The sequence below is a fragment of the Mustelus asterias genome, chromosome 11 (genome assembly GCF_964213995.1).
Source record: "Mustelus asterias chromosome 11, sMusAst1.hap1.1, whole genome shotgun sequence".
In the NCBI taxonomy this organism is placed as follows: domain Eukaryota; kingdom Metazoa; phylum Chordata; class Chondrichthyes; order Carcharhiniformes; family Triakidae; genus Mustelus; species Mustelus asterias.
In genome coordinates this window covers 80,936,956-80,950,980 of record NC_135811.1, presented here as the reverse complement: position 1 = coordinate 80,950,980, position 14,025 = coordinate 80,936,956, and the positions used below count along the sequence as shown (strand labels likewise).

Below are 14,025 nucleotides of genomic sequence, written 5' to 3'. Positions count from 1 at the left end.
TGTGGGAGGAAACCGGAGCACCCGGAGGAAACCCACGCAGACACGGGGAGAATGTGCAAACTCCGCACAGACAGTGACCCAAGCGGGAATAGAACCTGGGTCCCTGGCACTGAGGCAGCAGTGCCTTGAAGCCAGACTAGTCAAGTTTAAGAATGGTGACCTCCATCTTGTACTCAGCAGAGTTAGCTACTTAATTTAGAACACAGAGGAAATATAAACTCCAAACACGAACAGTGAAAAGACATTACAAGAGTGCAGTATCAATGATCTCACTCCAGGAATACAGAACATCCTTCCAGTGCTTTAAATATACTCAAGTAATTTGTACGTCCCTCTACCGTTCGTTAAATCTTATATTGTTCAAGTTCTCCCTGTGCCTCAATTCCTGTAGAAGCAATTCTGTGAAACGCAAATTCTTTGTTCTCTCCTGACCTACTAAACATAATAGTCTTCCTTTAAAGAAGATTAGAACGTGGGCGGCACAGTGGTTAGCACTGCTGCCTCACAGTACCAGGGACCTGGGTTCAATTCCGTCTGTGCGGAGTTTGCACATTCTCCTTGTGTCTGCATGGGTTTTCTCCGGGTGCTCCGGTTTCCTCCCACACTCCAAAGATGTGCAGGTTAGGTGGATTGGCTATGCTAAATTGCCCCTTAGTGTCCAAACATGTATAGGTTAGGGGGAATTAGTGTGGGGTTATGGGGATAGATGGGGGGGGGGGGGGGGGGGGTGTGCCTGGGTAAGGTGCTCTGTTGGACAGTCAGTGCAGACCTGATGGGCCGAATGGCCTCTTTCTGTACTGGAGGGATTCTATGTATCCAATCATTCGTGCAAAAAAGGTTTGGGTCATCTGTGTTAGTGATGGAAGATCATATGCATGCACTTATGCACAACAATCCACATAACCTTTCAATTTTACTCTCAATATCCTCAGTCAACCTCTTGAATTGCAGATAAAGTAAGTGAGGAACAGCATAGAAGCCTGAATTGGTGATATATTATAGATAGACAGGATTCACGCTTTCACAACAGTGGTTAGAATGAGTGCAAGTATATGAAAGACACTAGTGACGTGTTCTAATTTTGCCAATGCAACGAGCACAGTGGAATGTGTTTTATTCTGCTTTCTGTTTCTCCCATTCAATCCTGTAGTGGTTTTGGCGAAAGCTATCCCTTTTGTATCTATTTTTAATGATTGGATCTTCCCTTTCCCAATAGCTACAACACAAACAAAGACAGGTTATCTTCGGATCAGAAGGGGATTGGCAGCAGCTAAATCAAAAGGACTCGAGGTAGAAAAAGTAGCAAGGGATGCAGATAGAATTGGCTCGCGTGTGAACCCCTGGCAGGAATTTTCAGTAGCTCACTGAGATTTATTAGCGTCAGAGAATTGGAAGAATTGCATGCGTCTCCCTCATTCATATTAACAAATGAACATAAACAAAAGCAAGAATAGGCCATATGACCCTTTCAACTTGCCCAGCCATTTGATACAATCTGATATTCATGGCTGATCTATCTCAATTCAACTTTCATGCACTCTCCCCATAACTCTAATCCCCTTATTATCCAGAAACTTCTTGATCTCTGTCTTGAATTTTCTCAATGTGGAGATGCCGGCGTTGGACTGGGGTGGGCACAGTAAGAAGTCTCACAACACCAGGTTAAAGTCCAACAGGTTTATTTGGAATCACGAGCTTTCGGAGCGCTGCTCTTTCCTCAGGTGAGCGAATTGAATATTCTCAATGACTGAACATGAATTAGAGAATTCCAAAGACGCACAATCCTTTTGGGAGAAGACGTTTCTCCTTATCTCAGTCCTGAATGGACCATCTCCCCGTATTCTGAGACTGTGACCTTTTAGTATGAGGTTGTTCAACTAGGGAAAATATCTCCCAGCATCTACCCTATCAAGCATCTTAAGAATTAAATGTTTCAGTGAGATCTTCTCTCATTTTTCTAAATTCTAAGTGTATAAGCCTACTGTACTCAATTTTTCCTGGTAGGCCAACCCCTCATTTCAAGGGCAAATCCAACGAATGCTTGTTGCATTTCCTCAAAGGTAAGTATATGCTCTCTTTGGGGAGGAAATCAAAATTATCCACAGTATTCCAGGTGATCTGAGATCCATGTACAAGATCTCCCAGATTCCTGGGAACACCAACATTTCCCAGTCTCTCACCATTTAAAAATATTCTGCTTTTCCATTTGTCCTTCCAAAGTGGATCACTTCACAGTTCCCCACACTCCATCTATCATGTGTGCTTATTCATTCACTTAACCTGTCCACATCCTTTCGCAGCCTCTTTGAAACTTACGGAATACTGAGAGGCCTGGATAGAGTGGACATGGAGAGGATGCTGCCACGATTGGGAGAGACTAGAACTCGAGGGCACGACCTCAGAGTGAAGGGACAATCCTTTAAAACTGAGATGAGGAGGAATTTCTTCAGTCAGAGGGTGGTGAATCTGTGGAATTCATTGCCACAGAGAGCTGTGGAGGCCAGGTCACTGAGCGTCTTTAAAGCAGAGATAGACAAGTTCCTGATCAATAAGGGGATCAAGGGTTACGGAGAGAAGGCAGGAGAATGGGGATGAGAATCATATTAGCCATGATTGAATGGCGGGGCAGACTCGATGGGCCAAAGGCCTAATTCTACTCCTATACCTTATGGTCTCACAGCTTACTCTTTCATCAAGCTTTATATTGTCAGGAAACTTGAATACACTATACTTGCTCCCCCCACCTGGATAACTGATGTACATTGTAAGTAGCTGAGGTCCAAGCTTGTGGTACACCGCTAGTCACAGCCTGCCAAATTGAAAATGACCCATTTATTCCTACTGTTTTGTCCTTTAATCAATCCTCAGTCCATACTAATGCCATTAGCTCTAATTTGAGTAATAATCTCAGGTATGCTGCCTCAAGTGCATTACATCCACAGGTTTCCCCTTATCCAATCTGCAAGTTATAGCCACTGAAACTCGAATGAATTTATCAAACATGATTCCCCCTTTATAAATCTGTGCTGAATCTTCTGAATCATTATTTTCCAGTGCCTTAGCTCTTACCACCTCAATGACAGATACCGATGTCAGGCTAACAGTTCCCTGTTTTCTCACACTTCCCTTTCTTCAATAGTGTTACACATTTGCTATCTTCCAACCCAGAATCTAGACAATTCTGGATCATCAAAATAATTGATTCCACTATTTCTGTAGCTGCCCTTTTTAAAACCCTCCAATGCAGGCCTTCAGGTCCAAGGGATTTGTGAATTTTACATCCTACTAATTTCTCCAGGACTATTTCTTTACAAATAATACGATTCCGAAATAGTCATTTCAATTGCACTTTGATTTGTCACCATCTCCTACCATGAATACAGATACAAAACACTTGTTCAATGTCTCTGCCATTTCCCTAATCCCAATTATAATTTTTCCTGTCTCTGGCCAAATTGTATGGTTCGCTGGATGTGGGAGGAGGGTAAAACTGGGTGGCAAGGCATCTGCAGCTCCCACCCCTGCTGCAGTTGTACCAGCATCAGGGGAGGCATCATGTGGGCCAACTGGCCTTCCTCATGCTGCTGCCACTGGGATTTTTCCCATGGGGACACCCAGGACAGGTCACCAGGTTTTGTGACTGTGTGTGTGTGTCTGTGTGTGTGTGTGTCTGTGTGTGTGTGTGTCTGTGTGTGTGTGTGTCTGTGTGTCTGTGTGTGTGTCTGTGTGTGTGTCTGTGTGTGTCTGTGTGTCTGTGTGTGTCTGTGTGTCTGTGTGTGTCTGTGTGTCTGTGTGTGTCTGTGTGTCTGTGTGTGTCTGTGTGTCTGTGTGTGTGTGTGTGTCTGTGTGTGTGTGTGTGTGTGTCTGTGTGTGTGTGTCTGTGTGTGTGTGTCTGTGTGTGTGTGTCTGTGTGTGTGTGTCTGTGTGTGTGTGTCTGTGTGTGTGAGAGAGACTGTGACTGTGTTGTCTGTGTCTGTGTGTGCGCGTGGGATGGGAGGTGGGAGTGGGGACCTTTTTGGACATCTTGTGCCTATTGAAGTCCTCTTCCCTGCAGTTTCTCTCACCTCCCTTTCCCCTGCTGAGAGTGGGAGAGTGGGAGAGTGGGAGAGTGGGAGAGTGGGAGAGTGGGATATTCTGGGGCCCAAGGCTGGCAAAGGGAGTTTATACAAACAGGTTTTCAGTTATCTCAAGGGTGGTTAGGAGAGGTGGGGGAGAGGGAGGACAGTAGGAGAAACAGTTAATCAATCATATTTGCTTGAAAGGAGGAATAATAAACAGAACGAGGAGTGAGATTAAACTAATCGTTCATGTGAAAAAAGCACCTCGACTGAGTAGATGGGCTGAACGGCTCATCTCTACATTGAAACATGCTCTACTCTCAGATACGGACAGCCTCTGGTTAGAAGAATTTGCATTAAACTGTTCATTTTAATCACAGTAATTTACTCTTGGAGAAAGAAAGAGACAGACAGACAGTGAGATAGTGCGTAGAGGCCATTTCACCACAGCACAAACTCACCAATTAAGAGAGTCAGGTCGCATACTGAATTGAACGGTGCTGGGAGCAGAGAACACAATGAGAAAAGATTAAGATCAGGAGAGGGACGGCGAAAGTGAATTGACCAGAGGGTATATCACTCAGAAGGAATAGCTTCCCAGCTGCGTGCACAGATGTACATGTACTGAACCATAAAACAGAAAGCCCGAGCAAAATTGCTCATGATTTAACTCCCTTTTAAGAAGACGGGGTTACAGATGGTGAGGCTTTTATTTAAAAAGAAAATTGTTTGGATTGCCTTTTTCATCAGTTATTTCCCATGACTGCATACCATTACTGTAATGACAGGTTGCTGACTTATTCCAATAGCCTTGAACAGTCGACCAGGAGATACAAGACAATGGCTCAAACTGACAATATCTTGGATTTTCTTCTGCTGTCTTTCTGTAGGACAATATCTTCCCTGACTAGGAAGTCTCAGATCAGAAGATTATCACATAAGATATCAAGGTGACAAACAGCTGGGCATTTTTTTTGTTCGTTCATGGGATGTGGGCGTCGCTGGCCGGGCCAGCATTTATTACCCATCTCTGAGGGCAGTTGAGAGTCAACCACATTGCTGTGTCTCTGGAGTCACATGTAGGCCAGACCAGGTAAGGACGGCAGATTTTCTTCCCTAAAGGACATTAGTGAACCAGATGGGTTTTTCTGACAATCGACAACGGTTTCATGGTCATTGTTAGACTTTTAATTCCAGATTTTTTTTAATTGAATTCAAATTTCACCATCTGCCATGGTGGGATTTGAATCTGGATCCCCAGAGGATCACCCTGGGTCTCCAGATTACTAGCCCAGCGACAATACCACTGCACCACCCATTTGATCTTGTAACTAATATTAAAAATAACAATCATTGCCCAATTCTAACTGTGATGACTTCAATCAGGCCATTGAGGTTGGCCTATTAGAATATGAACTCCCTGATTAAGGAGTCAATTGATGGGCCAATCAGGGAGTCCTTTCCTCTGTGGCAGTTCCTCTGGCACTCCCGAAGGTAGACTGCTGACTGATAGCACTCTGTGTACTGCTGTTAGAGTTTGTAAATAAAGGGATTTTGGTGAAGGGACTTCTGCCTTCAAAGACTTATACTAATGTTTAGAAGTAACCATTCTGAAATCAGCAGACTCTGAACAACTGGTTATGTTATTGTTATGGGAGAAGAGAATATTGAACAGCAATCGAATGGGAAAGGCAATAAAATGAGTTATTAAAAGTGGAAAATAAGCATCAAAGTTGGAAGAATTAATAAGGCAAGCTGGGATATATGGCTGGAGCTTATAATAGTGAATTTAATTGGAGGAGGAGGAATTTAAAAGTGAGGGTGAAGTTTTTGAAGACTATGTGCTTGAAGATAGAGTGGGGTTGACCTTGGTACAGTCAAGTATGATGATTAGGACTTTAAGAGGAAACATGGATTAGTTGGAGTTTAAGGGAGATTGTGCAGAGACTGGCAAGAAGGGCATTCAAAAATCAATTCCAGGAATGATCACATGAATTCTGGTTTTGATAGCAAAGAATAAAGAAAAATACACCACAGGAACAAGCCCTTCAGCCCTCCAAGTCTGTGCTGACCATAATGCCCCGAGTAAAATAAAAAACCTTCTGCCCCTACTTGGTCCATATTCCTCTATTTCCTCTCTATTGATGTACCCATCCAGATGCCTCTTAAATGTTGCTAATGTGCATTCTCCCACCACCTCCTCTTCTCTCCAGACACACACCATCCTCTGCGTGAAAAACTTCCCCCACATATGTCCCTTAAACTTTCCCCCTCTCACCTTGAACCTGTGCCCCCTTATAATTGACACTTCCACCTTGGGAAAAAACCTCTGACTCTCAACGCTGTCTATGTCTTTCATAATTTTGTCGACCTCTATCAGGTCTCCCCTCAGCCTCCGTCTTTCCAGTGAGAACAATCCTAGTTTAGTCAACCTCTCCTCATAGTCAACACCTTCGAGACCAGGCAACACCCTGGTGAACCCTCCTTGCACTCTCTCCAAGGCTTCCACATCCTTCTGGTAGTGTGGTGACCAGAACTGCAAGCAATAGTCCAAATGCGGCCTAACCACGGTTTTATATAGCTGCAACATGATTTCCCAACTCTTGTACTCAATGCCCCGGCTGATGAAGACAAGCATGCCATATGCCTTCTTAAACACCTTGGCCACCTGTGTTGCCACTTTTAGGGAACTGTGGACCTGCACGCCCAGATCCCTCTGTATGTTAATGTTCTGAAGGGTTCTGCAATTTGCAGTATAATTCACAACTAAATTTGTTCCTCCAAAATGCATTGCCTCGCATTTGTCCGGATTAAACTCCGTCTGCCATTTTGGTACCCAAGTCTGCAATCTATCTATTTCCTGTTGTATTGTCTGACAATTCCCGACATGATCAGCAACTCCACAATCTTCGTGTCATCCACAAACTTACTAATCCGGTTTCCTCCCACACTCCAGAGATGTGTAGGTTAGGTGGATTGGCCATGATAGATGCGCGGGGTTATAGGGATAGGGTGGAGGGGGTTTAATTGAGGGTAACATGTTGATCGTAAGTAAGAGAATAAACAAATGGATTTCTGGGACGAAGACACAGAACATTCTCTTGTATGTATTTAAGGAATTTCCTCCCCTCTCTTTGACCTTTACATTGTTAGTTTTCATGTCTATATTAGAATAATTGAAGTTTCTCATTATCACTACTCTGTAGTTCTTGCATTTGTTTAGAATTTGCCTGCAAATTTGCTCCTCCATCTCCACCAACTGCTTGGTGACTTACAGTAAACTCCCAATGAATATAAACTTGTGTGTTCCATTCTCCTTAGATTTTACCAGGCATTTCATCTTTAACCTATATGGCAATCATTCTAAATAACATTTTATAATAGTTTTCCTCTTCATTCTCACCACATTTTTATCCCCTTTTCCTCTTCTACATCAGCTCAGATTGCACAGATACAGGAACACAGTTGCCTCCATTTTGGAAGTGCCATTCCATTTTATGTTTTGCAAAGGAACCCATGAAACACACAGTTTTGGGTACATTATTTCAGTTCACTAACAAATTTAGGGATGGGCAATAAATGCTGGTCTTCCCAGCGATTCATAGAATCCCGACATTGCAGAAGGCGGCCATTTGGTCTATTGAGCCTGCACTGACCACAATCGCACCCAGATCCTATCCCCAGATCACCCCACATATCTACACTGCTAGTCCCCCTAAAACTCAGGGACAATTTTCCATGGCCAATCAACTTAACTCGCACATCTTTGAGTGTGGGAGGAAACCGGAGCACCCGGAGGAAACTCATGCAGAACATGGGGAGAACATGCAAACTCCATATAGTCACCTGAGGCCGGAATTAAACCTGGGTCCCTGGCACTGTGAGGCAGCAGTGCTAACCACTGTGCCAACATGCCGCCCCAGATGCTGACATCCTGTGAACAAATGATATATTAAACTGCTTTTACTGCCAATCATTATGCTGTTAAATTTCCCTTGGAAATTGGCACCATCAAAAAGTCTAACATTGCCACCAAAATCCATTGAGTGAATATAGCAGCCAACTAATCTTCCTACAGAAGACCACTCCTAACATGTGAAAACAAAATGAATGATGGAGTTAAGTGCATAAATCATACCGTTTATAGAATATTTCTTCTTAAAACTAAACTGCGCTCAAGAGATGAACGGGTGACATGAGTCCCACAGACCCAAAAACTTCCTCTTTGGGGAAATACCCTTTGGCTCAAGTCACAATATAAATGTTCAGGAAATCCAGCACCATCAGGCTTTATGTCATATATCTTTATGTCATACAACCATAATATGCTTTGAAGTTACACAAGTATCCTTTCATATTCAGATAGCATGGAACTGATGGTGAAGAGAGAGAGAAACGTTTTTTAAAAACTGCATGAATAATTTGCTGCCTGACGTGAGGCTGATCCTACAGAAAGACGTGCAGGTTTGACTCCGCAATTCACTGGTTTCAGTTGAAATAGTAGACACTCCAACTGACCTCAAGTGGCCCTTGTCGAGGAAAAAAAGGGATTTCGCTCAGGAATCTCACTCCTGACTGCTGTCTAGTTAGGAGCTGCCTAGACAGATGAGCAGCACGATGGCACAGTGGTTAGTACTGCTGCCTCACAGCGCCAGGGACCCGGGTTCAATCCCGGCCTTGGGTGACTGTCTGTGTGAAGTTTGCATGTTGTGTGTCTGTGTGGGTTTCCTCCCACAGTCCAAAGGTGTGTGGAGTAGGTGGATAGGCCAAATTGTCCCCAATTGTCCCAAGATGTGTAGGTGAAGAGGATTAGCGGGTAAATGTGTGAAGTTACAGGCAAAGGGCAGGGAGTGGGCCTGGTTAAGATCCTCTGTCAGAGAATTGGTGGAAACGCCACGGGCCAAATGGCCTCCTTCTGCACTGTAGGGATTCTATGATTCTATGACAGGTGCTGCATCGCAATATAAAAGTACGTTGACATTCACTTGTAGAAGAAGAACAGGTATGATAATGGAGGACTGCCAGTATACTTTTGAAGAGTTTGTGCCTTCAGGCGTATCAGAAGGAAATCATTTCCATAAAGGGGCAGTCTTGGTTATACTGAGCAGAGCATTAACTCATATAAATGTATTTGTTTCAAAAATACTGTGTCCTTTTTATATGAAATATTCACCAAATTCTGCATCGCAGCAGTCCAAGGCATATTGAATTTCTGCAGTCCAGAATAATTTCAAGATCTTACATTATTTAATATACATCTAGTCTTAAATAATACAGAAATATAGAGCACTATTTCACCCCAAAGGAACACTTGCTCCAACTGCAAACATCGCTTCACTTCTAAAATTAAATTCAATACATCAATTTTAAAAATCTCATCTGATCTTCAAATCCCTCACTTCTCCCTACTCATTTTTTAAATTGTTTCATAGTATGTGAGCATCGCTGACAAGTCAGCATTTGTAACCCATCCCTGATTGCCCTCGAGAAGATAGTGATGGGCCACCACTGCAATCCATCTGGTGCACCCACAGTGCTGTCAGGAAGGGAGTTCCACACACCCCTGGTTTGGTTTGGAATTCATCTTTATTTGTGGTGGAAACAAAAATGGGAATTTTTTTAGACAAGGAGAGACATATTCCTCAGTCTACTGTTGGAATATCAAGTACTTAATCCATGTATGGGTTAAAACAGTCACTGAGTCATTAGTACTTTCTTATCATCCTCTTAAACTAGAATTAAAAATGTTAAAAAACTGAAATATATAGAAATATTGTGTCAGGAAGATGGAGACGAGTTTAATGCTCTCAGGTTGATGTGACTTGCTGCCTCCAATCTGCAGTTTGCAGTCTATTATGTTTGCATTTTCTATTAAGATCTCATCTTCTTGGATGATAGACAATACACAAAGTGCACACTCTCTCTGCCATTATGACAAAAGCTTTCAAAGTTATAGAACTTAATCAGGACACACATATGCACAGATTCCTCTATTTTAATTGCAATCGTACACTCGAGCAGAATTGGCATCTGAAAAATGGAAAGTAACATGTTTAAAAATAAAATGGACCACTCTAAGCTCATTCCCTATCCTGTTTCCAGACACCATTTTATGAATGCAGTGGCAGGTCTGGTCAAAATAAATCATAACAGAATCATACAGTGCAGAAGGAGGCCATTTGAGCCTGCACCAACAACAATCTCAGCCAGGGCCCATCCCCATAACCCCTCATATTTACAGTCCTAATCCCTTGACATTAAGGAGCAATTTAAAGTTAAAGTTTATTTATTAGTCACACGACAGACTTATTCTCACTGCAATGAAGTTACTGTGAAATTCCCCTAGTCGCCACAGTCCGGCGCCTGTTCGGGTCAATGCATCCAACCAACACGTCTTTCAGAATGTGGGAGGAAACCGGAGCACCCGGAGGAAACCCACGCAGGCACGGGGAGAACGTGCAAACTCCACACAGACAGTGACCCAAGCCGGGAATCGAACCCAGGACCCTGGTGCTGTGAAGCAGCAGTGCTAACCACTGTGCTACCATGCCGCCTGTGTGCTACCATGCTGCCCGTGTTTAATTTAACATGGCCAATCCACCTAAGCCGCACATCTTTGGAGTGAGGGGGGAAACCCACGCAGACACGGGGAGAATGTGCAAACTCCACACAGACAGTGACCCGAGGTCGAAATTGAACCTGAGTCCCTGGCGCTGTGAGGCACCGTGCCGCCCTACCACTGTGCTACCCTATGAAGCCATTTGATGCTTTTACACTGTTTTTTCTCCAAAATGTCACTGCAACCTGTCTTGAACATGGACCTTCCCAGAAGATAGCAGCTGAGCATGCCCAAGGAAACTCCTCTGAGGAGACTGACAATATATAAAAGCTGGATTTCAGGATCCTATTTAACTCCTGTATAACTAGTATGTGAACCCAACAGTAAAAGAAAACACACCTGTAACTGTCAGAAACCATTAGCTCATCTTAAAACTCCCCTGCCTCAAATTCATGTGCAGTCAACCAGCAGCAGAAAGCAATGGCCCAGATTTTGCAATAAGAATAACTGTCAGCACCGAGTGAATCGCACAGCAACTTCTGGCAGCTCTACACATGCAGCTAAATGTGGAAAGCTCTTGAAGGAAAAAAAAACCCCACACAAGTAAATTACCTGTGGGCCGAAGACCTGTGGGCCGAAGGGCCTGTTTGTGCTGTGGCTTTCTAAGTAAGCTTAAATAAATGGTGAGCACAGTTCCTTCAACTGCTGACAACCAAGTCCAAGCCTTTTGTAATTGGATACAATCCCAGGGGCGGAACGTTCCAGCTGCGTTTGCCCCAAGGCCAAGGTCAACGGACCTTTTCCTTGGTCCGTGTCCCGCCCGCTACAATTCCTGAGGCGGGCGGGATGGTAAAATTCCGCACCAGAACTTTATTCCAAGACATACTTCTTTTTTACCAATATTACTTATGTGCAGTTAAATGTGATTTGATGGGTTTGCAGCAGTCTTGGCTTCCAGTCAGCTATTTCCACGCATGTCCCTCTCCTTGACTAAAATCCCAATTATTTTTCTCATCACAAATAAAGATGAATTTCAAAACAAACTAGAGGGTGTGACTGGAAGGTTTTGACATTGCATCACACCTCTCCAGGTTTAGTAGTTTGCTCATCAAGCTGAATATAGAGAGGGTACAGAAACCTAGGAATAGCTCAATCCACCCTGAGCATGTTCCAGCATTCAGTTCGCTCATGGATAATCTGTACCTTGACACAATCAACCAGCTTTGGTTCCGTAACCCTCAACACCCTTGACTGATAAATATGGGCGGCACGGTGGCACAGTAGTTAGCACTGCTGCTTCACAGCGCCAGGGACCTGAGTTTGATTCCCGGCTTGGGTCACTGTGTGTGGAGTCTGCACGTTCTCCCCGTGTCTGCGTGGGTTTCCTCCGGGTGCTCCGGTTTCCTCCCACAGTCCAAAAGATGTGCTTAATGTAAGCCTACTTGTGACACGAATAAATAAATTTAAACATTGCATCAATCTCAGTTTTTTCATTCTTAAACAATTATCCCAGTCCCCCACCTCCAGCCCCACTAGTGCAGCTTCAACAAGAGAATTTGCCCTGTGAACAAATGCTTTCTGGCATCACCAGAGCTAAAGGTTTAGTTCTAATTTTAAGGTTATATGGTCCCCTACTTGGACTTTTGCAACAGCAGAAATTAATATCCTTCTGTCAAAGCCTTTGATCATCTTAAACACCTCAAGTAGGTCTCCTCTCATTGTCTATATTCAAGAGATTTGTGCAAACTGCCCACATAATTAAACTTTTTAGAATCAGGTATCATAGAATCATGGAATCCCGACAGTGCAGAAGGAGGCCATTCGGCCCATCGGGTTTGCACCAACTACAATCCCACCCAGGCCCTATCCCCGTAACCCCATGTATTTACCCTAGCTAGTCCCCCTGACACTAAGGGGCAATTTAGCATAGCCAATCCATCTAACCCACACATCTTTGGACTGGAGGAGGAAACCAGAGCACCCGGAGGAAACCCACGCAGACATGGGAACAATGTGCAAACTCCACACGGACCCGAAGCCAGAATTGAAGCCAGGTCCCTGGCGCTGTGAGGCAGCAGTGTTAACCACTGTGTTCGTTCAGGTGAATCTGCACTGCACGCCAACCTCGACAATGACTGGGATTTTACCGCCTCACCCACTGTCGGGATCCCACCTGAGACCAATGGAGAATGCTGTTGGGCGGGCATGCCGGTAAAATTCCAGCCAATATATCCTACCTGGGATGGGGTGTGGAGTACGGAACTGAACACCATGCTCTATGTAGAGTCTAAAATAGAGCTTTACATAACTGTGCAGCCTCCAAGCCCCTTGAGGGAAGGTTCGACATTCCATTTACCTTCTTAATTATTTATGTTCCTGCCCACTAGCTTTTAGTGATTTCTGTTCTGGGACCCCGAAATCCACAGTTTACAGCTTCTCATCATTTAGAAAATAGGCTGATCTTTCAAGCCCAAAGCAAAGCATTAGTGCAGCAAACCACAGATCAATCAAGTAGTCACAAAATTATAACCCCCTCTGTACACGAGTTCAAGTTACAAAACGTCGCTGAATAAGCATGTATTTTCTAAGTCGGTAGTCCCAGTGGGGGTGCTGGCAGCTCATCAGAAATTCGGGCATGTACTGCCCATGATTTTTGTAATAATTCCTGTTCACCAGTTTCGGGAAAAACAACACCTTTATTTACGGGTAAAGGCTATACGGAGGCTTGCAGCCTCATGGCTGCAGCCAGCTCCCAAGAAGGATCTGGAACAGAAACTCTTGCTTACTGGGGTGAGCCCCCAACCTGGCCCCCGATTGGTTTCCTGGGTCAAGTGATCCTTAAAGGGACAATCACCATAACTTTGTAACCTTAGAACTGAAAAAGATTGTGAGCATTGCAAATCTGCACTTCTGATCGGGACTGCCAGTGGCGACAGCTTTTTGCTTGCAAAGTGGACATGGAAAATTACCTGTGCGCCCTTTATGTATCATTTTTAAAAATAACATGCATTTGGGCAAACATAGCCAAGTCTCTTGATCAGGACTCTTTTTAGAATTGAGTACATGACACTGCCATCTTATGATTTTGAGCTTGTTCCACAGAATTTTCCTTTCGTCCAAAACAAAATGCCCATACTTATGATGTGAATTGAACTGGCTGAAACTAATACTCAAGTTTATTCAGAGCTCAAATTAAACAGAGTCAAAAGACAATCATCACATCACAAATTGCCTAATTCAGCCTAATTCTTTCAAAGTAAGAAATGCCTCAAATATCTTAGATTATTGAAAAATGCAGTTTACATTGTGGCATAGTGATAATGTCACTGGACTAGTGCTCATGGGACCCAGGATAATGCACTGGGGACACAGGTTCAAATCCCACCATGGCTGGTGGAACTTAAATTC

General features: G+C 43.8%; 1 protein-coding gene across 1 annotated transcript in view; it reads right to left on the bottom strand.

Annotated features, from left to right (window-relative positions):
- adam11 (ADAM metallopeptidase domain 11) overlaps positions 1-14,025 on the bottom strand; it is a 168,576-nt gene that overhangs the window by 144,181 nt on the left and 10,370 nt on the right. The gene's annotated exons all lie outside the window — the stretch shown is intronic.